The following is a 26,906-nucleotide window of genomic DNA, read 5'->3' as shown; positions in this document are numbered from 1 at the left end:
TACAGTCTTCTGCCGAAGGTTCATTCAAGGATACATTAAGATTACTGCCCCGCTGACAAATTTGACCTCCAACTCAACTATGTTCCAGTGGATGGAACGAGAGCAGCAGGCCTTTGAGCAGCTAAAAAGCATGATGATTCAAGCCCCAGTTTTGAAGATGGCAGATTTCTCACGCCCTTTTGAGGGGTTATACTGATCCGTCAAGTTATGCCATAGGTAGTGTGCTCATGCAAGATGGGCATCCAGTATGTTACGAGTCAAAGAAGCTGGACCCAACGGAGAGAAGGTGGGCAACTCATGAGAAAGAGATGTATGCAGTAGTGCATTGCTTGAGGAAATGGAGGCACTATGTACAAGACAAGCCAACAAAAGTCTATACAGACAACATTTCCCTCAAGTATTTCCAGACGCAGCCAAAGCTATCACCGAAGCAGGTCCAATGGCAGGATTTTTTGGCAGAATTTGACATAGAGATTATTCACAAGCCTGGCTCTTTCAACAAAATGCCGGATGCTTTGAGTCGACAAGCTGAACTACAAGCCATCACCGTCGCCGAAGGCAGATTTGGGACCCAAGTGCGGGAGAAAATGGATGGAAATGAAGAAGCCCAGCAACTTCTGAAGGATATTGAAGCAGGCACTACTCCATGGGGAATGTATGAAGTCAGAAATGGGATCATCTACTACCAAGGAGCCATGTATGTACCCAAGAATGATGAACTCAGAAATCAGATCTTATGGGAATGCCACGATAGTCCCATTGGGGGTCATTCTGGTCAGATAAGGACCTTTGATCGCCTGAAAAGATTTTTCTACTGGCCCAAGATGCGGGAGGACGTCACCGAATATGTATGCACCTACCCGACATGTCAAATGGTGAAGGCTCAGAGGATGAAGCCAACAGGAGAGCTTCAACAGATACCGATTCCATTCCGACCCTGGGATGTGGTAAGTATGGATTTCATCACCGACTTGCCCAAGTTGCATGGCTGCACGGCAATCTTTGTGGTGGTGGACTACCTTTTCAAACAGGCTCACTTCATTGCCACCGAGCCACCGATCACTGCTCCGATGGTGGCAAAGTTATTCTTTTCCAGGGTCTTCAACTATCATGGGTTGCCTCTAGCCATAGTATCCGATCGAGATCCCCGATTCCTCAGCAACATGTGGCGGGAGCTTTTCAAATTGATGGATACTCAGCTCCGCTTCTCGTCGGCATTTCATCCTCAGACAGATGGACAAATAGAGAGACTCAACCAAGGCATCGAAGACTACATCCGCAGCTATGTCCGAGCCGATCAGAAGGATTGGGCTCAATACCTCGACACCCTGGAGTTCCATCATAATGCTACCCTGCACAGTTCTACTGTTTTCACCCCCTTCGAGGTAGCAACAGGTAAAGAAGTAATCACCTCTCTGGCCTTGGCAGCAGGTAAACAGTATGTCGAAGATCCAGATGCCGAAGAGTTCCTGCTGAAATGGAAACAACGAATGCTGGTGGCCCAAGAAAGTTTGCGCAACAACAAAATACTCATCGCCAAGAGATACAATGCAAAGAGGAAAAAGCATGGAGTTCTTCCCTGGAGATTTGGTGCTGGTCAGCTCCAAAAACATCGACTTACCCAAAAACCTCACCCCAAAGTTTAACAACAGGTACTACGGGCCATACAAAGTCATCACCAGACTCAACGACATCACGTACAAGATCCAGCCGCCGCCGAATGTACTCATCCATGATGCCTTCCACGTTCAACTACTCCAGCGGTTCCATGCAGATACCCGGTTCGGGCGACAACGACCTTTTCCAACACAACTCGCTCAGCTTCCCTTCGAGCCGGAGATCATTCTGGAGACGCGCTTCATCGGCAAACACCCGGAGTTTCACATCAAGTGGAAGAATCGACCAATGAAAGAAGCTTCTTGGGTGGCAGAACCACTGGCCATCGAGCATGCTCGCGAGCTTCTACTTCAATTCTACAACGAGCGAGAAAATCCGGATCTGTATCATCCACCATTATCACAGGAGTGATCATCTGCCTCACAAATTGTAAGTGAGAAGTGGGTAGAGAAAAGAATTCAACCTTCTTTAAAAAGTCCCTAGCTCCACATCTGTAATCGAGTCAGTGGGCAAGGCAACTTTAGGTCTAGGAATTGTCTGTTTTCTGTTCAAAAATAAACAAAGACCTTATCTCTCACCTGTATCGAGTCAGTGGATAAGGCACTTAGCGGGTTTAGACACTGATCTACTCACTAGGAGTGGATTAAGACCCCCGAATTTTGAGTCAACAAGTCCCACTCCTGCTCAATGAGGACATTCAGCTTCCTCATGGGGGGATAAGTGCACAACCATTGTAACCAACATTTTCTTCTTGCATTGCCTGGGTGTTCCCCCTCCACCCGGACCTTGCGCCAACATAACAAGAGTGTTATTTCTTGCAATCGCAAAGTCTTCTTGCAATCTACTTTCTTTCTAAGCAAAGTGCCTTCTTGTAAGCTAAAGGTGGGGAAAGACCGCGAGGGATCACGGTGAGATCCGTGGGTGACGAACGCAAAGTGGGAAGTTGCACGCTACGCACGCCTTGTGCGTTACACTAACTAATGAAGGACAGTCCGATAAAGGAAAGATACACAGAAGGTGCGGAAGAATGCCTAGTTGAAATAGCTACAATTGAGATGAGTGATTGTGGCATGTCTTGTAATGTAAATTGAGGTACACAGAATGTGCCGAAGAATGCCCAGTTGAAATAGCTACAATTGAGACAATTGAGATAAATGATTGTGGTATGCCATGTAATGTAAATGACAGTGGGAAATTGAAAGCAGACGTGGCATCATTAAGATGAGTGATTGTGGCATGTCATGTAATGTCCAGAAGGTGTGGAAGGATGCCCAGTTGAAATAGCTGCAATTGACATGACTGATTGTAGCATGTCATGTAATGCACCACCCGAGATGGTTTGAAATAATGAAGGACAGCCCGATAAAGGAAAGGTACACAGAAGGTGCGGAAGAATGCCCAGTTGAAATATAGCTACAATTGAGATGAGTGATTGTGGTGTGTCTTGTAATGTAAATTGAGGTTGATTCTGAGATCCTTCAACTAGCGAAAGACAGCCTGATAAAGGAAAGGTACACAGAAGGTGCGGAAGGATGCCCAGTTGAAATAGCTGGCTGCTATTGACATGACTGATAAAGGAAAGGTACACAGAAGGTGCGGAAGGATGCCCAGTTGAAATAGCTGGCTGCTATTGACATGACTGATTGTAGCATGTCATGTAATGCACCACCCGAGATGTTTGAACTAATGAAGGACAGCCGGATAAAGGAAAGGTACACAGAAGGTGCGGGTGAATGCCCAGTTGAAATATAGCTACAATTGAGATGAGTGATTGTGGCATGTCTTGTAATGTAAATTGAGGTACACAGAATGTGCGGAAGAATGCCCAGTTGAAATAGCTACAATTGAGACAATTGAGATGAATGATTGTGGTATGTCATGTAATGTAAATGACAGTTGGAAATTGGAAGCAGACGTGGCATCATTAAGATGAGTGATTGTGGCATGTCATGTAATGTCCAGAAGGTGCGGAAGGATGCCTAGTTGAAATAGCTGCAATTGACATGACTGATTGTAGCATGTCATGTAATGCACCACCCGAAATGTTTGAACTAATGAAGGACAGCCCAATAAAGGAAAGGGTACACAGAATGTGCGGAAGAATGCCCAGTTGAAATAGCTACAATAATCGAGACAATTGAGATGAATGATTGTGGTATGTCATGTAATGTAAATTACAGTTGGAAATTGGAAGCAGACGTGGCATCATTGAGATGAGTGATTGTGGCATGTCATGTAATGTAAATGACAGTTGGACATTGGAAACAGATGAGGTATCTGCTGATGTAATTGTCCAGATAGACGAAGCTCCTCTAGAGTTCATGCATGCATATTTGGTCCAGGAAGAAGAAATGAAGCAGCCAGACATGGAGATTCCTGAGTATTGTGCTGTTGTGCCAGAAGTAGATGATGAGAATCAGCCGTATTCTAAATGCCTTAAGGAATCTAGTGCATGATGTATTTGTCACTCTTATCATGCAGTAATATTCTGAGCTAGTGAGCTGGCAAACACAGTCCAACATAAAAATTCTCTAGATCAAGGAACACTGATGCATGGACAACAAGGAGTGAATTACCAGTTACAAGAACAAGATCTATTGGATGATTGCACTGCAACTCATCTCCTCTAGAGTTCATGCATGCATATATGGTCCAGGAAGAAGAAATGAAGCAGCCAGACATGGAGATTCCTGAGTATTGTGCTGTTGTGCCAGAAGTAGATGATGAGAACCAAGTCGTATTCTAAATGCCTTAAGGAATCTAGTGCATGATGTATTTGTCACTCTTATCATGCAGTAATATTCTGAGCTAGTAAGCTGGCAAACACAGTCCAACATCAAAAATCTCTAGACCAAGGAACACTGATGCATGGACAGCAAGGAGTGAATTACCAGTTACAAGAACAAGATCTATTGGATGATTGCAATGCAACTCATTCATTGGCCGGATGCAGTAAGATTCTGAACCACTTGAGCTGGCACACACAGTCCAACATAAAAAATCTTCAGACCAAGGAACATTGATGTATGGACAACAAGGAGTGAATTACCAGTTAGTTACAAGAACAAGATCAATTGGATGACTGCAATGTGACTCATTCATTGGCGCGTGTCTAGGGAGGATGCCCAGGAGACATGGAAAAAAGAAGGGATCAGATTACAGAATCCGTCTATGAAAGGTTGAACTTCACAGCAGGTGAGGTACAAGATCTTAGGGGCCAAACAAACAAGGAGTCTACAACTGACGTTTGTGGAGGGTTGACCTGCTATGTATTGAGGGACTCGACAATGCTGTGGAGGAGAATTCTTCAGAAATTAGCCCTCAAGCACAATCATTTAATTACCAGTTAGTTACAAGAACAAGATCAATTGGATGACTGCAATGTGACTCATTCATTGGTGCATGTCTAGGGAGGATGCCCAGGAGACATGGAAAAAAGAAGGGATCAGATTACAGAATCTGTCTATGAAAGGTTGAACTTCACAGCAGGTGAGGTACAAGATCTTAGGGGCCAAACAAACAAGGAGTCTACAACTGACGTTTGTGGAGGGTTGACCTGCTGTGTATTGAGGGACTGGATAATGCTGTGGAGGAGAATTCTTCAGAAATTAGCGCTCCAGCACAATCATTTAGCTCTGAATCAAACAATGGACCTGTAGTAAAAGATGACCTGCTAGCTCTTGAGGAAATTGACAATGTTAAGGAGAAGGATGTTTCAGTTATTAATACTTCAGCACAACCAATAATTTCCAGAGTCAAATGATGAGCTCGTGGGCAAAAATGAACTGATGGACGATGTGGATGTCCTTGAGGGGCTTATACAATTTGGTTCGGGGAAAAGACTTTCTTCAAGTGTTCCAAGTGCTCTTCTAGAGTTTTGCTATAGATCAAAACATCATCAATGTATGTGATTAGAAAGTCATCCAAATAGTCAATGAACACTTTATCCATGAGCTCACAAAAGGTAGCTGGTGGATTAGTGAGTCCTTTTGGCATAACTAACCACTCATAACTTTCATACCGGCTTTGGAAAGCCTAGTGCGCCCCTTGTAACCAATCGAATAATTTATCTACTATTGGCACGGGGTACCTATTTGTCATTGTTGATTTATTGAGGGTCTTGTAATCTATTCCTCACTGTTGATTTATTGAGGAGCCCTGTAATCTGTGCATAATTTGAGAGACCTATCCTTCTTCTTGACAAATAGCACTGGAGTAACATAGGGTGACCTACTGGGTCGGATGTGCTTGGATGTTTTCATTCCCTCTAGTTGTCTCTTTAGCTCCACTAGTTTTGTACCGGTCATCCTATAGCCCGGCCTAGTTGGGGGTTGAACTCCGGGCAAGAGACCAATTCTATGATCTACACTCTTGTAGGGAGGCAACCCTGGAGGCAAACTTGTTCAAGATCTTGGAATTTGTTTAGGACCTCTCCCACTTTCTCATCTCTTATTGTCTAGATGATCTGTTGAATCAGTGGTTCTTCTTCAATAAGCCGCATTATACAAAGCCATAGTGGGCCCCTATGCTTCAACTCTTTTTCCAATCGCTTGACAGTAATCTCTATGGGACATTGAACCTCCCAACTCTTTTTCCAACTTGACAGTAATCTCTATGGGATATTGAACCTCCACTTGTTCTTCATGTTTCCCTTGAGTTGTCTCGATTGCTTCAGCCTGGTCCTTCGTTGGCTCTATCTCTAGTAAGCTCTTAGATTGTTCCTCATGTTTTTGTTTCTTTACTGGCACCTTTGGAACCCATACTTGTGTAGCACTGTCTTTTAGAGTACTCCTTGTGTCGCTTACCTTTGTGACCACCAATCGGTATTGTATTTTGGCCCTTGCATCTTGTGCGAAAGTACGGTACCCACACTACTGTCTATGGGTTTTGTAAGTAGATCTTATTCTTTCTAAGATACATTATTTGCATGACATGGTATATACCTTTAAAATTATCCATTGCAACCACTATGAAATTCAAGCTTGCTTGCCATTGGTCAATTTCAATTGGCACATCTTTTGCCAATTCACAATATTTGTAATTCCCTTGTACAAATGAACTAACACATCTTTTGCCAATTCACAATATTTGTAATTCCCTTGTACAAATGAACTAACACATCTTTTGCCAATTCACAATATTTGTATTTTCCTTGTACAAATGACACCTCCAATTCTTTTGTCCTCGTAGGCCTCAGATCTAGTAGAGCAACTACTTTAGGCAATAGAAAATTGTGAGTTGTACCTATGTCCACCATCATTACTTATGGTTAATCTTCCACCTTAGCTTGAACAAACATGTTGGTGATGCTTGGAATGAAAGTCTATACGGTCGATGAGGCTTTGGCCCCAACAGCACCAACCTTGGCCTTTTTGCTTCCCACTCCTTGTCATCATCTTCTATTTGTATAATTTGAATTGTGGACTTGGGTTCCTCTGTCTGTGCTTGTGCATAAGCAAATCTAGATTCACTTGTTGAGGTTGTTGCGCACCTCTTAGACACTCTCGAGCAAAGTGAGGTTCTCTACGTATATTGCAGGACAATGGATCTTTTCTACCTTGATTGAATCTATTTTTTTCTCCATCCTTGTTTGTGTAGTTTCCTTGGTCTACTCTTTAGTTGGTAGTTCTAGAGTTAGCAGAACTGTTCGCTAGAGTTAACTTGGATCGAGTTTTCTTATTGTACTTTAGCTTGAGAGGCTGTCTGTTATTCCATCCACTACTTTCAGATGCATTACTTTGAAATGATACTTCACCTTGTCTATTTTTCCATGTTGAGTTTGTAGGAGCGGTGCTATCTCCTTGAGAGGTGTCATGACCTACCCCTCCTTGTTTGCCATCAAAATCTGTTAACCTTTCAGCCATGGTCATAGCTAGTGAGGGCTGAAATGATGAATGGGTTGCCTCTCATCCATTCAACCTCCAATCCTCACTAAGAGAACTAAAGAGGGGCACCACCTAGCCAAAGGGAGGATGGGCTAGGACATCCCTTTTCTCAAAGAGAATCAAAAGAACCAAGACACAAATTTACAAGAGAGAATATATATAGAATATGAGAGAGAGAGATGAGAGGAGAGGGAGACAAGAGGAGAAGAGGTAGAGGAAGCTTGCCATTATGCTACATGGGATGAGAAGATGAGAAGAGAGGGAGATAAGAGGAGAAGAGGTAGAGGAAGCTTGCCATTATGCTACATAATAAAAGAACTCACTCATAGCTCATCTCAAAGAGATGGACTAGTATGAGGGTATTCTAGAGTGCTCTCATGTGCTTGTCATTGTCATTCTTCCCTATTCCATTCTCCATAGGCTCTTTATATAGCCTCCATGAGGGATTAGATTAAGCTAATCTTCTTGATTAACATAAACCTAGATAATGTATGGCATCTTTGAAAATATGGAGAATAGTGGATGGGACAAGTCCTCACCTTGGTCATCATGCAAGAAGCTAAGGGTGGTGGTAGACAAAATAGAGAAAGGGAGCTACATTATAATAGGTGGGTGCCCAAAGCACATTATTATAATATATTTACAAGAAGGATAGAATGGAAAGTTGGTGTAGTGAAAGAGAGAAGAAAATTGCATGTACCCAGCAGTCTGCGCCTTCGTAGCTTCAAATCGGTGAAGAATCTGAAAAAAGTTTCTTCTGTAACTTTGTAGACCAGGTCCAAACCGATCAGGCTATGTGGGAATTTTCTTGAAATTCGTTTTTTCTTGGGAGTTATTGAGATTATTAAAAACGGCTTACAAAAGCTGCTTTGACTTTAGTCTCCCATATATATATAAATGCATATAAGCATGTGGCAGAAGGGGTCCATGCTTGTAAGCTTTTGTGTAAGATCCAAATGACACCATGGTGTGGATATTGACTTATGTACTAGGGTGAGATGTCCTCTAATGATGGTGATAGATTCCAAATCTTAGTGATGCAGGCGGAACCCATGTGTAGTTGGAGGCTAGTCCTTCGAAAAATCTATGCACTCACTCAACTCCTAGGTGTAATCCATTTCCATCTTCACTAAGATAACCATCCCTTTTACCCTTTACATTGAGATCCCTCCTAAGAACTTGTTCCCTCCATTTGTTAGAATTATCATAATCGACAAGCAATGTAGCAAACCTAGTGCTTGAAGAGTAAACCCAAAGTGATATGGTAAAGCTCTTGATAAGGGTTTTGGCCAAATTTTGTGGTAGAAATCCGGGTTGTAAAAAACCCAGATCATTAGCCCTCCCCTTAGGCTAGAGGCATTGATGCCTCTAGCTTGCTAATGATGGTCCAATAGAGCAAGGAGGACTGCACCCCCTCATTGGTGGCTCTTCATTGAATGATTGCTCCAAAGTGTTCAAATTTCTTTGAAAATAAGGCTTCAGTCGCCATCCATTTACCCTTGTCTTGTGAACCTTTCCATCCATGTCACCTAGCTTATAACTGCCGTTTGGATATCTCCTTATGACCATGAATGACCCTTCCTACTTGAACACAAGTTTAGCATCCTTTCTATTATCAAAGTGGTTATCATAGCGTAGCACAAGTGATCCTTCCCTTATGTGTTTGCTAGTCAGCTTCTTATTAAATGTCTTTCTCCTCTCTTCAGCCTGCATGGAATAGTGTTGGACTGCTGCTTCTCTGTCTAACTCCAGTCTCTCTAGATCGAAGATCCTTTTCTCTAACTTCTTATCTTGATTCTTCTCTCGACTGGCTACTAAAACACGCAAACTGGCCAGTTTCACCTCTATAGGAAGCAAAGCCTCTTAGCCATAGACGAGGTGAAATGGAGTATAGCTAAGTGAGGTTCTGAATGAAGTCCTGTAGGCCCAAAGAGCTGCACTCAATTTTTTATCCCAGTGCTTGGGGTGCATGTGTACTTGCTTGGTAATTATCTTACAAATTAGCCCATTCACTTTTTCGACCAAACCATTACACTGTGGGTAGTAGGGAGTAGAATGCCTGTGCTTGATTTTTAGCATTTCCATTAGCTCCCCTACTAGGTTGGCTCTAAAACCAGGACCCCAGTCAGAGATAATTTCCAAAGGTGTGCCAAACCTGCAACAAATATTTTCAAACACAAATTTTTCCACTTCTTGGGCTGTGATCCTACTAGTTGCTGAAGCCTCTGCCCACCTCTTCATGTAGTCCACATCCATTATGATGTATTCCTTGCCAGACTGAGTTTGTGGGAGTGACCCTATTGCATCAATCCCCCATTTCTCAAATGGGCCATATGTAGTTATGGGATTTTGTTCCTCATACACTAGCTTCCTTGGTCCGGCCTTTTGGCAATCGTCACAAGTGCGGCACCAATGTTGCACATCTCGATGTAGACTAGGCCACACAAAACCGGCATGGAGAATCTTCCTGCTGGTTATTTCTTGAGCAAAATATCCGCCACAAACCCCCTCATGGCAACTCTTAATCACATCCATAATCTCATTTGCTGTTGGCACCCTTCTAAGCGCTGCATCCTTTCCTTTGCAATACAACACATCATTTATCAAGCGGTATTTAGTGGCCTTAATAGCCACCCACCTTTTCTCACTCTTACTCATATGTGTAGGTGCCTCACCATGCTCAAGAAAATAAAGCACATCTTGTAGTTGAAACTTACCCTGAAACAAGGGAAGCTTTACTGCAATGCTACCCACCATTACCTCTTTCAATTTTTCAGCTGCTGCTAGAGTATCTGCGTCGCCATTTGTGCGCCTTGGCACAAAATAGATTTGGGCTTTCTGTAGCTTCCTCATGAGAGTTTTAGCTTCTCTCATTTTCACTGCTAAGTTATCATTTTTACAAGCCCAGATTCCTTTCATTTACTTAACAATTAGCATAGAATCCCCAAAAACATTAAGTCGAGTGACACCATGTGAAAGACACCACCTCAAACCTAAAAGCAAGGCTTGATATTCTGCCTCATTGTTAGAATGGACATCCTCCAAGATGATACCTTCTCCATAAAGTTTGTCACCTTGGGGACTGAATACCACTATTCTTGCTGCCGCTCTGTCTTTAATACGCTTGTAGGCCCTATCGAAGTAGAGGGCATGGGCATTCTCCACCCATGGCGGCTTCTCAAGAGAAGGTGTCTCCTCTTTTACCTTTCCCTTTTCTTTTTACTTTTTTTGATGGCATCTATGGGTCAACAAATCAGCTAGGCAAGCTCGAGTAGAATCCTCCACCTTGAAGGTGTAGTCAAACTCTTGGAGTTGTATCATCCACTTAGCGATTCTGGCTGAAACATCCATGTGCTGTAAGGCATAGGGAAAATGCTCTTCTGTCGTGATCACTGTGAACAGCCTAGGGAGAAGATAATGACGAAACTTTCTTACAGCAAACATTAGAGATAAAACCATCACCTCGACCATCTTGTACCCTCGTTCTGATGCTGTCATTACTCTGCTAGAAAAGTAAACCGGTCTCATTAGGCCAGTTTTAGCATGCTTTTGTATTAGTGCTGCCCCTAGAGCATCTTTCCCAAAACTCGGGTTGACAAAAAACTCTTGATTCTAGCAAGGCTGTAAAATTATAGGAAGGATGCTAAGAGCCTTCTTCACCTCGTGAAAGCACCTTTCTCTTTCGTTACTCCACAGGAGCTCCGCAGAGTGGGTTAACTGCTGCAGTGGAAATACTAATTGGGAGAGGAGATGAATGAACCGTCCCATATATCGCACCTTCTGAATGAAAGAGGTTAGTTGCTTCACAGAAGATGGTGATGGCACCGCCAATAGGGCCTTAACTTTGTTTGGATCTGCTTCAATGCCCCTCTCACTTACGACATGCCCTAACAAAGTTACATTGCTTTTGTCAATGCGACACTTCTCATGGTTTAACTGCCCCCCCCATTTATGCGAGGCGGTTGAAAGCTTCATCCACCTTTCCTAGATGTAGAGCCTTAGAACTATAAATACAAAAATCATCAATAAAGACCCTGATGGATTTCCCAAAATATGGTTGAAAGACATAATTCATAAATCGTTGGAAGGTAGCTGGGGCATTTGTTAATCCAAATGGCATTACTTTGTAAGCAAAACATCCCCAAGGCGTAATGAAGGTAATCTTCTGTTGATCCTCCTCAGCTATTCGGATCTGGAAATAACCTGAATATCCATCACAAACAGTGTATCTCTCATGCCCGGCCACTTCGTTAAATATTTCATCCTTTCCTAGATGTAGAGCCTTAGAACTATAAATACAAAAATCATCAATAAAGACCTTGATGGATTTCCCAAAATATGGTTGAAAGACATAATTCATAAATCGTTGGAAGGTAGCTGGGGCATTTGTTAATCCAAATGGCATTACTTTGTAAGCAAAACACCCCCAAGGCGTAATGAAGGTGATCTTCTGTTGATCCTCCTCAGCTATTCGGATCTGGAAATAACTTGAATATCCATCACAAACAGTGTATCTCTCATGCCCGGTCACTTCGTTAAATATTTCATCTTGAAAAGGAAGATGAAAGTGATCTCTCTTTGTTGCAGCATTTAGCGGCTTGTAGTCCATACAAATCCTCCATTTTCCATTCTTCTTGGGTGTTACCACTACAGGTGAAACCCACTCTGAGTCCCCTATTGGATAGATGAAGCTTGCCTTTAAAAGTCGTTGCATCTCAACGAGTAGAGCGTTTTATTAAACTACTCCCAACCGTCATAGTCATTGCATCACTGGCCTTGCTCTCTCTTTTAGATTAATGTGATGTTGTACTGCTGTCACACCTGTGATGTGTTCATAATCAGAAATAAAAAGTGTAGAGTGTTTTATCACCACTTCCATGTAGGCTGCCTTCTCCTCAACGGATAGATCCTTAGCTAACATTTTTTCTAAACCCCTCCTTCTCGACCTTTGGAAGCTGCTGCGGAATTTCACTACTAGAAGGTCTTTTTAATGTAATCCCCATCACTTCTAGAGAGCTTTCTTCCTCCTCATTAGAAGACTCTATGACCAACCCTCGCTGGAACTCCATTCATCAGCGGTGGTCTCTAACACAAGATCCTTCTATCAGCCCTCCTTCATGTTGTAGATAGTGCTTTTCCATTTTTTTTGTAGCCCCTTTTGTGGCCTTAGCTCTAAAGCCCCTGTCTCCCAATCTTGTCTGGCTTTCATTCTCGTTAGCCATGGTCGCTCGAGGATGAGCGGATAGCCGTCTCTCTTCACTAGCATCACATACATGTCAAGCTCCGTTTTCTACTACATTGTTAGCCATTTTAACCCCAAATTTAGTAGTTTCATTTACCTGTTCACTTTTCCGTCATGACACAAATCTCTGCATCTCCATCCACATATATCTTTGATACTCTCTGCCCACTGATTTCGGCTTCTACTAGAGGCACAATATCTTTCATCTTTCTAGCCTGGATTGCATTCACATGTCTATTCTTTATGGATCTAATGCTTACCATCTTTGACCATTGTCGCCGCACTGTTGGAGATAGATGTTGTAATTGTAGCTATGAAAATTTTAGCCCTTGATCCCTCACATCAGCAAGTAAATCATAAGCTCTAGTACCTTTACCCAGGGAAAAATCATCTGGCTCAATGTGTCGGCGTGAGCGAGCCCTCCTCTTTTTACTGTTGCGTGTCTTTACAGCCATTGATGACTCTGTCTCCTTTTTCATATTTCAATCTCCTTTGGTGGTGTAGGCTCCATTCTCTCAATTCTATGGGCTTTCTTCACCGGCATTGCTTCAACCTTTACTACTTTGACCTTCCCTTTGACATCACTCTCATCTAAACTAATTATCCTGACATCATGATTCTCTGGCGGTTGGACAAGCAAGGGCGGCACCTCTGGTGGAACAAGCCTCTCCCTAGGTGGTGTCACTTGTTGTCCCCTCCTTCTTGGTTGGAACCCATTTTCTGGAAAACGCCTGGGATGAGGGTAAGGGGAGGAGACCGTACTTCTTGCACTAAATTTAACGAAAGGCTTTCAAGTTGATTAGTAATGCGTTGTAGGAGCTTTTGCTGTGGCATCTCCGGTTCACGTGGGGCCTCTGCTATTTCTCTAGGCCTTGGTATGGTTCGTAAAACATGTATGGGCTCAACTCTCTTCTTCAACTAAGCTTGATACTTCAATTTTCTATCTTTCTCCTTGGTCTAAGTGACTAATTTTTCATTGGATATGGGAAACTTTCCTTTGACCTTCTCCCTTAGTAGAGGGTGGAGTCCGGCTAGAAAACAATCTTTCTTAAGGCAATCGAGTACTCTTTCTCCCTCGGCTAAGGAGGCTATCCATTTATCGCACAATTTTATAAATATGCCTTCATAGGCTTGGTACTCCCCTGGTAAGGTTTGGCGAAGATCTAAGAGCTGTCTCCAAATATCTTCAGTGGGCTCTATATCTTGGTACTTGTGCATGAATGTGGTCTTGAGATCCTTCTAATTACCCCTTGTAGCCTCCGGGAGAGCTTGATACCACACTCGAGCATCACCCTTTAGAACTAAAGAGAAGGCCCGTACTTTGGTTGCTTCATAATCCTGGTCTGTGACTAGGAATGCCATCTTTAAGTCATCCAAAAAGTCTAGAGCTTTCTTTCCTTTGTGTCCAAAAAAGCTTGGAAATGCCATGTTATCTTAGTAGAGTACAAAGATGAACACGTCTAGACTTAAGTTGTATTTTATGAGGGGAAGGATGAATGGGTTTACAGATGCATTGATTTCAGTAAGACGTCTAGGCCCCAGTATGCTTTTAATAATGCCTTGGCATCTAAGCTTTGTGCTAGCTACAATATACACAGTTTGCATAGCAAGTGGACGGATAGGTCCATACAACTTGTGGTAATTCATGAGAAACTATTATAATAAAATAAAGACATGTACATTGAAGGATGCATTGTAGTTTAACATTGGGAAGATTATAGATTGTGGTGATACAAGAATCTCCCTTAATCTTTCAGCCCCAAAGTACATGACAAGACGCTGCTGGAAGAAAATCTTTCTACTGATGCATACATTAACTTGGATGCTTTGTACAGAGTGGAAGATGTAGAAATTCGGGTCATTATTATTATTCATAAGTGGATACTACTTAAGGGAGTAGAGGAAATGCACTTTCTTGAATTATGAAGGATTTTTCCCAGAGTGTTTCTTTCTGGAATCCACCAACTTTGCTATACAGAGGATTTGCTCATCAGTGATTGTTCTTACCTTAGTGTGTCCATCCTTGGCAACATAAATTTCATAAGGTGTGATGGCTACCTTTTCAACCACACCCAACCTTCGAGCTAGCAACAGTTGAAGGTAGTCTCCATACTTTGCACCTCTACAAAACTCCATACCGTTCATGCATAGTTGTCCTACTTTGATATGGATTAGGCCAGAGAGAGAGAGGGATTTCATGATTTGGAGACGAGGATCTCTCGGAAGGGCCTTCACTTTGTTTGCAAAACACTCACCACAATTATGATAACCTAGCAATTGATGACAACATGATTTTTTCCGTTGTGAGAGAATAGAATTTCTAAGGTGAACACATTTTACCCGCATACGTGCCGTCATTCGATAGGCATACTTCCTTTCTTGGGCTTCCTTGGGAGACCATTGTGGGAGTCGTGGACTTCGATCAGCTTCAAAAAGAGTTGGTAAGGCGTTGGAGAAGAGCCACTTGGAGCACTTGTTATAGAGGATGCACCACTATGTGTTGTATCGTCCCGTATAAGGAGGTAGAGAATTGTGGATGAGAATGTCCTCAGTGGGGGCACAAAAAATGAGGGCTGAAATGATGAATGGGTTGCCTCTCACCCATCCAACCTCCAATCCTCACTAAGAGAACTAAAGAGGGGCACCACCTAGCTAAAGGGAGGATGGGCTAGGACATCTCTTTTCTCAAAGAGAATCAAAAGAACCAAGACACAAATTTACAAGAGAGAATATATGTACTAGACACCATATTAGAATATGAGAGAGAGAGATGAGAGGAGAGGGACACGAGGAAAAGAAGTAGAGGAAGCTTGTCATTATGCTACATGGAATGAGAAGATAAGAAGAGAGGGAGATAAGAGGAGAAGAGGTAGAGGAAGCTTGCCATTATGCTACATAATAAAAGAACTCACTCATAGCTCACCTCGAAGAGATGGACTAGCATAAGGGTATTCTAGAGTGCTCTCATGTGCTTGTCATTGTCCTTCTTCCCCATACCATACTCCATGGGCTCTTTATATAGCCTCCATGAGGGATTAGATTAAGCTAATCTTCTTGATTAACATAATCCTAGATAATGTATGGCATCTTTGAAAATATGGAGAATAGTGGATGGGACAAGTCCCCAGCTTGGTCATCATGCAAGAAGCCAAGGGTGGTGGTAGACAAAATAGAGAAAGGGAGCTACATTACAAAAGGTGGGTGCCCAAGGCACATTATTATAATATATTTACAAGAAGGATAGAATGGAAAGTTGGTGTGGTGAAAGAGAGAAGAAAATTGCATATAGCCAGTAGTTTGTGCCTTCGTAGCTTCAAATCGGTGAAGAATCTGAAAAAGTTTCTTCTGCAACTTTGTAGACCAGGTCCAAACCGATTAGGTAACTCGGAAAATTTCTTGAAATTCGCTTTTCCTTGGGAGTTATTGAGATTATAAAAAATGGCTTACAAAAGCTGCTTTGACTTTAGTCTCCCATATATATATAAATGCATATAAGCATGTAGCAGAAGGGGTCCATGCTTGTAAGCTTTTGTGTAAGATCCAAATGACACCATGATGTGGATATTGACTTGTGTACTAGGGTGAGGTGTCCTCTAATGATGGTGATAGATTTTAAATCTTAGTGATGCAGGCGGAACCCATGTGTAGTTGGAGGCTAGTCCTTTGAAAAATCTATGCACTCACTCAACTCCTAGGTGTAATCCATTTCCATCTTCACTAAGATAACCATCCCTTTTACCCTTTACATTGACATCCCTTCTAAGAACTTGTTCCCCCCATTTGCTAGAATTATCATAATCGAGAAGTAATGTAGCAAACCTAGTGCTTGAAGAGTAAACCCAAAGTGATATGGTAAAGCTCTTGATAGGGGTTTTGGCCAAATTTTGTGGTAGAAATCCGGGTTGTAAAAAACCCGGATCACTAGCTTTCATTACACTTCTTAGCTATTGTTTTTCTATTTTCTTTCGAGCCCAGGGTTGCATTTCATACAGAAAACCAAATAAATTTGTAGTGATTTATGTCAAGGAGGTGTAGCATTAACGATCTATATTTTTGTACATAGTCTCTCATTCTTCTAGCAAATTTCCTCAGATTTTTCCATTCATCTTTAACTTTGAATGACCCAATATTTGGTATAAAGTAATCCTTCATGTTCCTCTGTAACTCATCCCATGATAGTTTCCTGCCATATTGTTCTTCTTTATACATCAATCATTTTGAAGCGTCATTCTTCAACCGTTGGGCCGCTACCAAGCCTTTCCGTTTGCTTGAGACTTTGAGTAGTCTCATGTACCCATTCACTTCACGAATCCATCTATTTAGACTCACAGAGTCCCTTTCGCCTTTGTACTTTTTTGGTGTTTGGAGTCTATTCTTTCCTAGTTCATTTGATGAGGAATCATTTCGATCATTTTTTTTTTTCTTTCTGCATCTTCTGTGATCTCCATCATTGTCGAGACGGCTTGAGTCTTTCCCAAAGCTTTGGGTAGCATGGTAGCTAGCAGGTCCTCCATCATCTTCCGCATGGCCTCCATTGGGTCAGGCCGAGGCATATCTCCATCATGCAGTGCTGCTTCTATCCTATTTTCATATTCAGTTACATATCCTTTGAGGTCTACTTGGCCCGATTCCAAGGGTCATCGAGATCTCATCCCGGTCATCTCGAATCCCATCTTTGTTCTTGTTCTATCCATCCATGTTGATGAACCACAACTAGATTCCTGCTTGAATCGCTCCCATGCTTGTTGAAGGTCTAGCCTTCGTGTGAGGAGAGCTCTGATACCAAGTACTCTAGGAATGTTATGATAGTCTCTAGGAATGTTATGACAGTCCTATAGGTGGTCACTCTGGTCAAGTGAGGACATTTGACAACTTTTAAAAGATTTTTCTATTGGCTCAAAATGCGGGAGGACATTATAGAATATGTATGTATCTGCTCTACTTGTCAAATGGTAAAAGCACAACGGATGAAGCCAGCAGGGGAACTTTAAGAGATGTCAATTTCTTCCTGTCCTTGGGACGTGGTGAGTATGGATTTCATAATAGATTTGCTGAAATCTCATGGTTGCACGGCCATATTTTTAGTGGTTGATTATTTTTCGAAGCAAGCTCATTTCATTCCTAAAGAACCTCCCATCACAGCAAAGCACTCCACGCACTCCTAGTGCTTCACTTGGTATCAGAGCTCTTCTCACGCGAAGGCTAGCGGGTGTGGAAGCGATTCGAGTAGGAAATCTAGTTGTGGTTCATCAACATGGGTGGACGCAACAAGAACAAAGATGGGATTCAAGATAATCGGGATGAGATCTCTGTGGCCTTTGGAATCAGGCCAAGTAGACCTCAAATTGAGGTAGATGAAGCATATGCAATTGAACATGAAAATGAGACAGAAGAAACATTGCATGATGGAGATGTGTCTTAGTACGAGCCCGACCCAATGGAGGCCATGCGGGAGATGATGAAGGACCTGTTGGCTACCATACTATCCAAAGCTTTGGGAAAGGCTCAAGCCGAGACCGACAATGATGGAGATCACAGAAGATGCAGAAAGGAAGAAAAGAAGGATCGGAATGATTTCTCATCAGATGAACTAGGAAAGTATAAGGCCTTGGCACTAGAAAACTACAAAGGAGAAAGGGACTCTGTGAGTCGAAATAGATGGATTTGTGAAGTGGATGGGTATATGAGGCTACTCAAAGTCTCAAGCAAACGGAAAGGCTTGGTAGCAGTCCAATTGTTGGAGGGTGATTGATATATGAAGAAGAACAATATGGCAGGAAACTATCATGGGATGAGTTACAGAGAAACATGAAGGATTACTTTGTACCAAAGAATGAGCCATTTAAAGTTAGATATGAAAGGAGAAATCTGAGGCAAATTGCTAGAAGAATGAGGAACTATGTACAAAAATATAGATCTCTAATGCTACAGCTCCTTGACATGGATGTCACTAGAAAGTTGCATGGTTTTCTGTATGGGATGCAACCTTGGGCTCGAAGGGAAATAGAAAAATAAGAGCTTGGAAGTGTAATGGAGGCTATGACCATGGTCGAAAGGTTAGCAAATTTTGATGGCAGACAAGGAGAGATAGGTCGTGGCATCTCTCAAGGGGATACCGCTCCTACAAACTCAATATGGAAAAATAGAAAGGGTCAAGGATCATTTCAAAGTAATGTATTTGAAAGTAGTGGATGGAACCCCTTAGGTTAGAGTACAATGAGAAAACTCGGTCCGAGTCAACTCCAACGAATAGTTTTGTCAACTCTAGAACTATGAACTCGAGAGTGGGCCGAGGGAACTACACAAACATGGGAGGTTATGGAGGGGGAAATAGATTCAATCAAGGTAAAGGAGGCCCATTGTCCTGCGATATATGTGGGGGACCTCACTTTGCTCAAGAGTGTCCGAGAGATGCAATAGCCTCAATAAGTGGGTCTAGATTTGCTTATGCACAAGCAGACAGAGGGTCCCAAGTCCACAGTTCAGATTAAGAAAATAGAAGATGAAGGCAAGCAGTGGGAAGCAAAGGCCTTAAGGTTGGTGCTGTTGGGGCAAAATCCTCATCGATCATGTCGGCTTTCATTCCGAGCATTACCAGCATGTTCGTTTAAGCTAAGGTGGGAAATGAACCACAAGTGATGATGGTGGACACAATGCAACTCACAATTTTTTATCGCCTCAAGTAGCCGCTCGACTAGCTGTGAGGTCTACGAGGGTAGATGCATTGAAAGTGTCATTTGTACAAGGGAAATACAGATATTGTGAATTAGCAAAAGATGTGCCGGTTCGGATTGGCTAATGGCAAGCAAGCTTGAATTTCATAATGGTCCCAATGGATAATTTTGAAGGCATATTAGGCATGGATTGGATAGACAACCACGTCGCGCAAATAATGGGTCTTAGAAAGAATAAGATCTACTTACAGATCCCACAGACAGTAGTGTGGGTACCGCACTTTCGCATAAGATGCAAGGGCCAGATTACAACACCGGCAGGCAATGCAGTGGATGCCAGGTTGGTGGTCATGAAGGCGAGTGACACAAGGAGTGCTCTAAAGACAGTGCTACATAAGTATGGGTCCCAAAGGTGCCGGTAAAGGATCAAAAACATGAGGAACAAGCTAAGAGCTTACTAGAGATAGAGCCGACGAAGGACCAAATTGAAGCAATGAAGACAACTCAGGGAAACATGAATAATAAGTGGAGGTTCAATGTTCCATAGAGATTATTGCCAAGCAATTGGAAAAAGAGTTGAAGTATGGGAGCCAACTACGGCTTTGTATGATGCGGCTTATTGAAGAAGAACCACTATTCTATAGATCATTTGGACAATAGGAGATGAGAAGTGTGAGAGGTCCTGAACAAGTTTTAGGATGTCATGCTTAACCAATTGCCTCCAGGGTAGCCTCCCGCAAGAGTGTAGAATCTAAATCATAGAATTGATCTCTTGCCTAGGAGTTCAGCTTCTAGCTAGGCCGGCCTATAGGATGACGGGTTCAAAATTGATGGAGCTAAAGAGACAACTAGGGGAAATGAAAGCATCCGGGCACATTCGACCCAGTAGGTTACCCTATGGTGCTCCAGTGCTATTTGTCAAGAAGAAGGATGGGTCTCTCAAATTATGCACAGATTATAGGGCTCTCAATAAATCAACAGTGAGGAATAGGTACCTTGTGCTAGTAGTAGATGAATTATTGGATTGGTTACAAGGAGCACGCTACTTCTCATGCTACTTTAGTAGAATCGACTTGAGATCAGGATACCACCAAATCAGGATCGCGAAAGGTGATGAAGAGAAGACGGATTTCCGAAGCTGGTATGGAAGTTGTGAGTGGCTAGTTATGCCAGAAGGACTCACTAATGCATTGGCTACCTTTTGTGAGCTCATGGATAAAGTGTTCACTGACTATTTGGATGACTTTGTAATCATATGCATTGATGATATCTATAGCAAAACTCTAGAAGAGCACTTGGAACACCTGGAGAAGGTCTTTTCTCGACTCCAGGTAAACCAATTGTATGTCAAGCCTGAAAAGTGCGAGTTTGCAATGCAGGAGATTGAATTTCTGGGCAACTTAGTCAAAGAAAATGGCATTGCCATCGATCCCAAGAAGGTGCAAGCAGTGAAGAATTTGGCTGCTCCCTGTAAGGTTGGCCAAGTTAGAGAGTTTTTGGGCTTCACAGTCCTCTGTTGCAGATTTATTCAAGGGTATAGTAAAATCACGGCTCCACTAACAGATTTGACAGCCAATTCAGCTACTTTTCAATGGACAGAGCGGGAACAACAAGCTTTTGAGCAGGTCAAGAGTATGATGATTCAAACCCCAGTGTTGAAGATGGCAGATTTTTTCAGACCTTTTGAGGTCCATATAGATGCTTCTAGTTATGCCATTGGTGGCATGCTCATGCAAGATGGCCATCCAGTGTGCTATGAGTCAAAGAAATTAGATTCAACGGAAAGGAGATTGGGCCAGCCCGCATTCTATGGACACAGACTGCTACTCAACTGCACCATCTGCCATTTTGGACAGGATGGTGTTACCAAACAAAAATGTTGTATTTGAGAGTCTCGATCCAATAGATCTGAAAGCGGAAATGGAAGATGAAATTCATGCTACAGATGTTAACAATCACTATTGCCTGAACATGTGTGGAAGACCTTGATTGGAGCCATGAAAGAGGAAATGGAAGATGAAATTGATGTGTGTGTGCAGGAGCCTGCGAAGAGAAAACAGATGTATATGAAGAGTCCGAGCCCTTATTGAATGTGGGTCCTGGGGTCAAAGATATGGAGGTGGAAAGATATTGATGTGTCCACCATTGGCAGTGATGAGTCCACATCCATGTTCGGGTCGGGTAAAAGGCAAAGAATGGAGGCTCATGCTGGTCATGCTTCAAGGCTCTGCCAACAAGATTGATGAAGTTGTTTTTGTAGACACTGAAGGCGTGAATGAAGATCTCTCAGATGAGACACAAGCAGGCTCAACCTTGATAAGTAATAGGCAGGGAGTTTATCTGCAAGAAATTGCTTAAGAAACTCTTTGTTAGATTGTCCAGTAAAGGAGGAAGATGGAATTAACTAGATCAGTTTATTGGCCATACAGGCAGATCATGGAGAAAACTGACAGGCAGTTTTTGCCATTGCATCTGGATGCGTTTCGGTGTCTGTCCAACGGCCACCGACTGCATGTTTTCTGCCTGTTTAAGCCACATTACTACCCCAGCCCCCTTGGATTCCAAGGTACAGCCAGCCCACTTTTGACTCTTTGACTTGGGCCTTGGATTCCAAATATGCTCTTGGGCCTCCCTTCTTCCACCTTGGATTTGTCTCTTCTTCCACACTCTTCTCTAGCCTATAAAAGGTGCTTTTCTCCATCTTTTCACAGCAAATCAACAAGCATTCTTAAGCCTCTCTCTCTTTAAGCAAGCTATCTATCTATCAAGCCTATGCTATCCCCTCTCTCTCTAACTTTCGAGCCTCTCACTATCCCTTTCTCTCACTCTCCTTTCCCCTATTTGAACTTCCAACTCCAAGCTTGAAAAGCCTTTATCACACTTGAGTTGAAGAAGTTTTCTTCAACTCGGTTTGCTTATATGTTGTTGTTGGAGCGTCTTTATGAGGTGTGGTCCACCCTATGCCAACAAATAGTGGTGTCTACTCTATGGGATGAGTGGGATGGAGAAAAATACTGGAGTGCCTACTCTTTCATTCACACGAAGATTCGCAATTGGCTTAGCATACGACAGTTAAGAGCGGCTAGTCTATTGCTAACTAACTTATGCATGATCAGGGCTATGATGAGTATGGGTAAACACTTAACCATTAAATTTAAATCATGATTCATAAATTCAAAATAAAAGTCAAGTTTTAATTTGTTGTTTTGAATTTTATACTCTATATATTAATATTTATAATCTTATATGCATTGTGTAGGTGAATGTTAATACATTTAAGTTAATGGGTGACACTCCTTTTTTAAGTGTACATTAGGAGGTTGATAAGGAGAAGCAAATGATATTTGCGGAGCTCTATAGCGAGCTTATAGCAGTAGATACTCGTGAGTCGTGACACTTGCAGTCAGCGTGCTCGTGGGCGAGGAGTTTGAGTCGGTGGCAATAGGAACATGGTCATTTGGTGCCCTCCGATCTTGTGGAGGGGTGGTTCGAGTGGCTTATAGACATATGTGAGGTGGGGCTCTAGTAGCTCTTATCCCATGCCGCCTCATGATGACATCTCCCCTTGCCTACGCAGCCATTGCCTAGGGAGCCATCATTTGATGATGATGGTAACCTAGTGAGGATGAGTACGAGAGTGTCTCACTATTTGATGCCGAGGAGTCATCTTTAGACTCGCTTGAGCACTCAGATGGTTCCAATGATGATGATGATGATGATGATAGTGATGCCTCATCATAGGTCTCTCTTTTTTTTAAATCAATTCAATTAGTATCATCCATATATGTACTGGTTGTATAGTATGTTGCACATGTGATTGTGAGGGCCTACATCTTATTTTGTAATGGTATTCCTATTTTCACTTTAAACATGTGTTCTATCATTTATAGTTTTTAAAAAATCAAGTTAACTTTTTTTCATTCTAATATCGCATCGTACCTTATAAAATCTTATGGTACCACTTAGTACCATATTTTATCGTACTGTACCGTATTGTACCTTTCGTACCTATCAACTATGTTGATTGGGGTGAAATTGAAAGTAAAACATTCCTAGAAACAACCAAGATTATAGATGATAATGGGAGAATCGGAAGCTAGATGTAGATCAAGGAACAGCTAACTCAGGCTTAGTAGAGTGCATTGCAGAGGATGTGCCTATTGGTATTATGTCTACAACTGTGCAAGAGTTTTGTTCTAAAATCTAGTCAAGAAATTTTATAAGTTGGCAATAAAGGATAAGGCAACCTTACAAGTACTAGAGGCCCGAGACCGTGCTAATAGAGTGATATGCAAAGAAAATAAGCTCTTTACCAAGAAGCCATCAAACAAGAACATGATATATCCAGCCAAGCACCTTGTCTCTGTAAGTATGAATTTAATCATTACTAGTCAAAGAATTGTTCATGCTTATTTTCTTATTCAATAATTCAAGCTTTGTTTACTGTCGAACAGGCCAACAAGTGGTCTGCTTTGAAGGCCTTGACTTCTAACATAAGGTAGGTCCACTGCAAGTCAAACACCCTCAACCAAGGTCCATCAAACTCCAAGGCCTAGAAACCTTCTGTCAACATATGAAGGCATTGAAGGTAGTCTCTAATCCTAGCAGATGCTTGATGCCCTTCCCTTTTCTAATCTCTTTGTTTGTTAGCATTGCCCTTTAGGGCATATGTGTGTGTGTGTGTGTGTGTGTATTATTGTGCACTGTGAATGCAGGTCACGACTTCCATTCCAACCATTCATGAGCTTGAGCCTGCCCCCCCTGTCACTTGCATTGGTGACCACAATCTTTGGGTTGCATGTTGCAAAGTTTCCCAATGGAGCAAGTCCCTTGTTTCCTCTTCTGGACTGTGCTGAAATTAGGGTTCCGTCTGGTACTTAATTCACATAGTGGCCCTGCTCAAGGCCTTCTCCCTTCTCCATAGTGTTGACATGGGCAGGCTAATACATGCTGATATTGTCTGGCATGCATTGGATACAGACAATAATGCCTATGGTACCCTGGTGGAAATGTATTGGAAATGTGGCTCCCTCGCTGAAGCACACACCAAGTTCTCAAGAGCCTACCTATTCAAAATGTGGTTTTCTGGATTGCACTCATCACAGGGTATGCTGAACACAGTCTCAATCAGGAAATACTGGATTCTTACAAACAGATGCAGCTTGAAGGATTGCCTGCAAATGCTGTCACATATGTTTACTGCTTGAAAGCTTGTGCAACTGTCGGGATTGTGGAAACAGGCCGACAAATTATTCAAAATTGTTTGGAGCAAGGGTTCCATGTCAACACCACACTGGTGGATATGTACGCCGATGCAACTTGCTCACAAAAGGATGCCAGCTATTTGACAGACTGCCAGTTAAGGATGCTGTCCTATTGACAGCTCTAATTGCAGCATGTGTTGAGCTGGCCATTGTGATGAAGTCCTCAGTTGTTTCAATCAGATGCAGTTGGAAGGTGTATCCAAAGACACTGTCAAATTCATTTTCTGCTTGAAAGCTTGTGGGACCATTGGAGCCTTGGAAGTGGGCTGGTAATTACATGCCAAATTCCAATTAGCAGAATTTAAAATCTCTCAGGGAGCAATCATTAATTGATATGTATGGCAGATGTGGCTCTATAACTGAAGGAAAAAGACATTTGATGAGCTTCTAGCTCGAGATACAGTTTCATGGATTGTGTTGATTGAAGGATATGCTGAAAATGGGCTCAATGAAGAGATGCGGAAGTTTAGCTCAAGATGCAGTTTCATGGACTGTATCGATTGAAGGATATGCTGAAAATGAGCTCAATAAAGAGATGTTGAAGTGTTTCCAACAAATGCAATTAGGATATGTTCCCGTGGATTTATTGACTCTGGTCCTTGGTATAGAAGCTCGTGGCATTATAGGGAACTTGGAAGTGGGCAGAGATCTACATGTTGAAGTATGCAGAAAGGGTTGGGACAAAAAGCTTTATGTGAGAAGCACACTTGTGGATATGTATAGGCAATGCAGATTGCTTTCAGGAGCACATCATGTGTTCAATGGGATAACAAGTCGAGGCATAGTGTTATGGACTGCACTAATTGCTGCATATGTGGAATGTGGTAATGATGATGAGGTATTGAGCTGTTTCAACCAGATGCAGCTGGAGAATGTACCTGAGGATGCCCTTTGCACAAAGGCTTGTTGCATGCTAGGAGCCTTAGAACTAGGACAAAAGGTGCATAGTGAAATCATAGGCAGAGAATTTGAGAGAGACCTCTATAATAGCAACACTTTGGTGGGAATTGTTCTTGTGGATGTGTATCTTGAATGTGGTGCACTTGCAGAATCATGCTATGTGTTTGACAGAGTGCCAGATCAAAGTATAAACTCATGGTCTCAGCTGATTGCTATCTCTTTCTTTCACTTGCTTGACTGGTAGATGGTACTGGCAGCTTCGTTTTTAGTGCCGTTTCCTTGTTGAGTCGCCAACTTCTTCCTAGAAGACTCCTTTTCACAGTGATCATCGCCACATAATGTAGGATCTTCTGCTCCATTTTTACCTGGACTAGTACCTTGCTTGCTAGTTGGAGGTACTCTCCGAAGGGCACAAGCTTCTGAACATTCTCTCCTCTCTGCTTGAAGGTTGGTCATACCCTCAGTAATTTTGGCAGCCAATAGTCTTTGCTCAGCCCTTAATCTTCCATGCTGAATCAGAGATTTTTAATTGTTCATATTTATTATCACTGCTCTATTTTTGCTTATACTGGGTTCTCATAGCAGCAACTACCTGAGGCAATTGTCTCATTACCAGCTACACTACAGCTACTGGAGCCTCTTTTGTTGCAGTACTGTCTGGGCATTGGGCTGAATGGTGTCCTTCCTTGCCACATTTCTAGTAGCGAAAGGTGTCTCTTCCTCCTGCCACTCTTAACACTTCCTCAGCCTCTTCCTCTAGCATCTGCACTGCAAATATTGTACTGTCCTTCCCCCGTGGCACTTGCTAGAGCAACTATACTATCAGCTTCTTGTCTGAAGTGCTTTAGTCTAGTATTACAATTCTCCCCAGGATGTCCATATGCCATACATACAGTATGTGCACTGAACACAATCCTCGGCTGAATGATTACTTTTCCTGCATTTTGCACACTAGACCTCTAATTCAGTTGATGCTGCTCTTCATTGGGTTAGTGCGTGGAATCGTTCTGTGATGTCTTCAATTTTCCTTTCTAGAGTTGTGCTTCAGTTGGTATTAGTTTTGATTTGCTCTTCTTTCTCATTTTGCATGGCTCTTCATCAAAGATGCTGATGATTTAGAGGTGGATGTTGAAGTATCATCTTCATCTATAGAGGTGTTTGAACCATTTAAGAACCAAGCTCTGAGGGCTTTGATAACCGATGGAGTCTCCAGTTAATGAGTTAGGTCTTTGATTTGTTCATATATTTTTAAATAAGTTTACCCTGCTTGATTTTGCCTAACTCTTTGAACAAGTCCTCATCTGTTCTTTCATCTGTGAGGTCC

General features: G+C 42.3%; 1 long non-coding RNA gene across 1 annotated transcript in view; it reads left to right on the top strand.

Moving 5' to 3' along the window:
- The window catches only part of LOC148012223 (uncharacterized), a 37,736-nt gene extending 11,300 nt beyond the window's left edge, over positions 1–26,436 (top strand). The window contains exon 3 of the long non-coding RNA XR_015689137.1: positions 23,873–26,436. This is a non-coding gene — a long non-coding RNA (uncharacterized LOC148012223). The remainder of the gene's footprint in view (positions 1–23,872) is intronic.
- Positions 26,437–26,906: the final 470 nt, after the last annotated feature.

Source organism: Lygodium microphyllum, chromosome 27 (genome assembly GCF_053477565.2).
Source record: "Lygodium microphyllum isolate KBCC chromosome 27, Lygodium_microphyllum_v1.1.10, whole genome shotgun sequence".
Classification (NCBI taxonomy): Eukaryota; Viridiplantae; Streptophyta; class Polypodiopsida; order Schizaeales; family Lygodiaceae; genus Lygodium; species Lygodium microphyllum.
The sequence above is the reverse complement of the archived record's forward strand: the minus strand, read 5'-3'. Positions and strand labels throughout refer to the sequence as shown.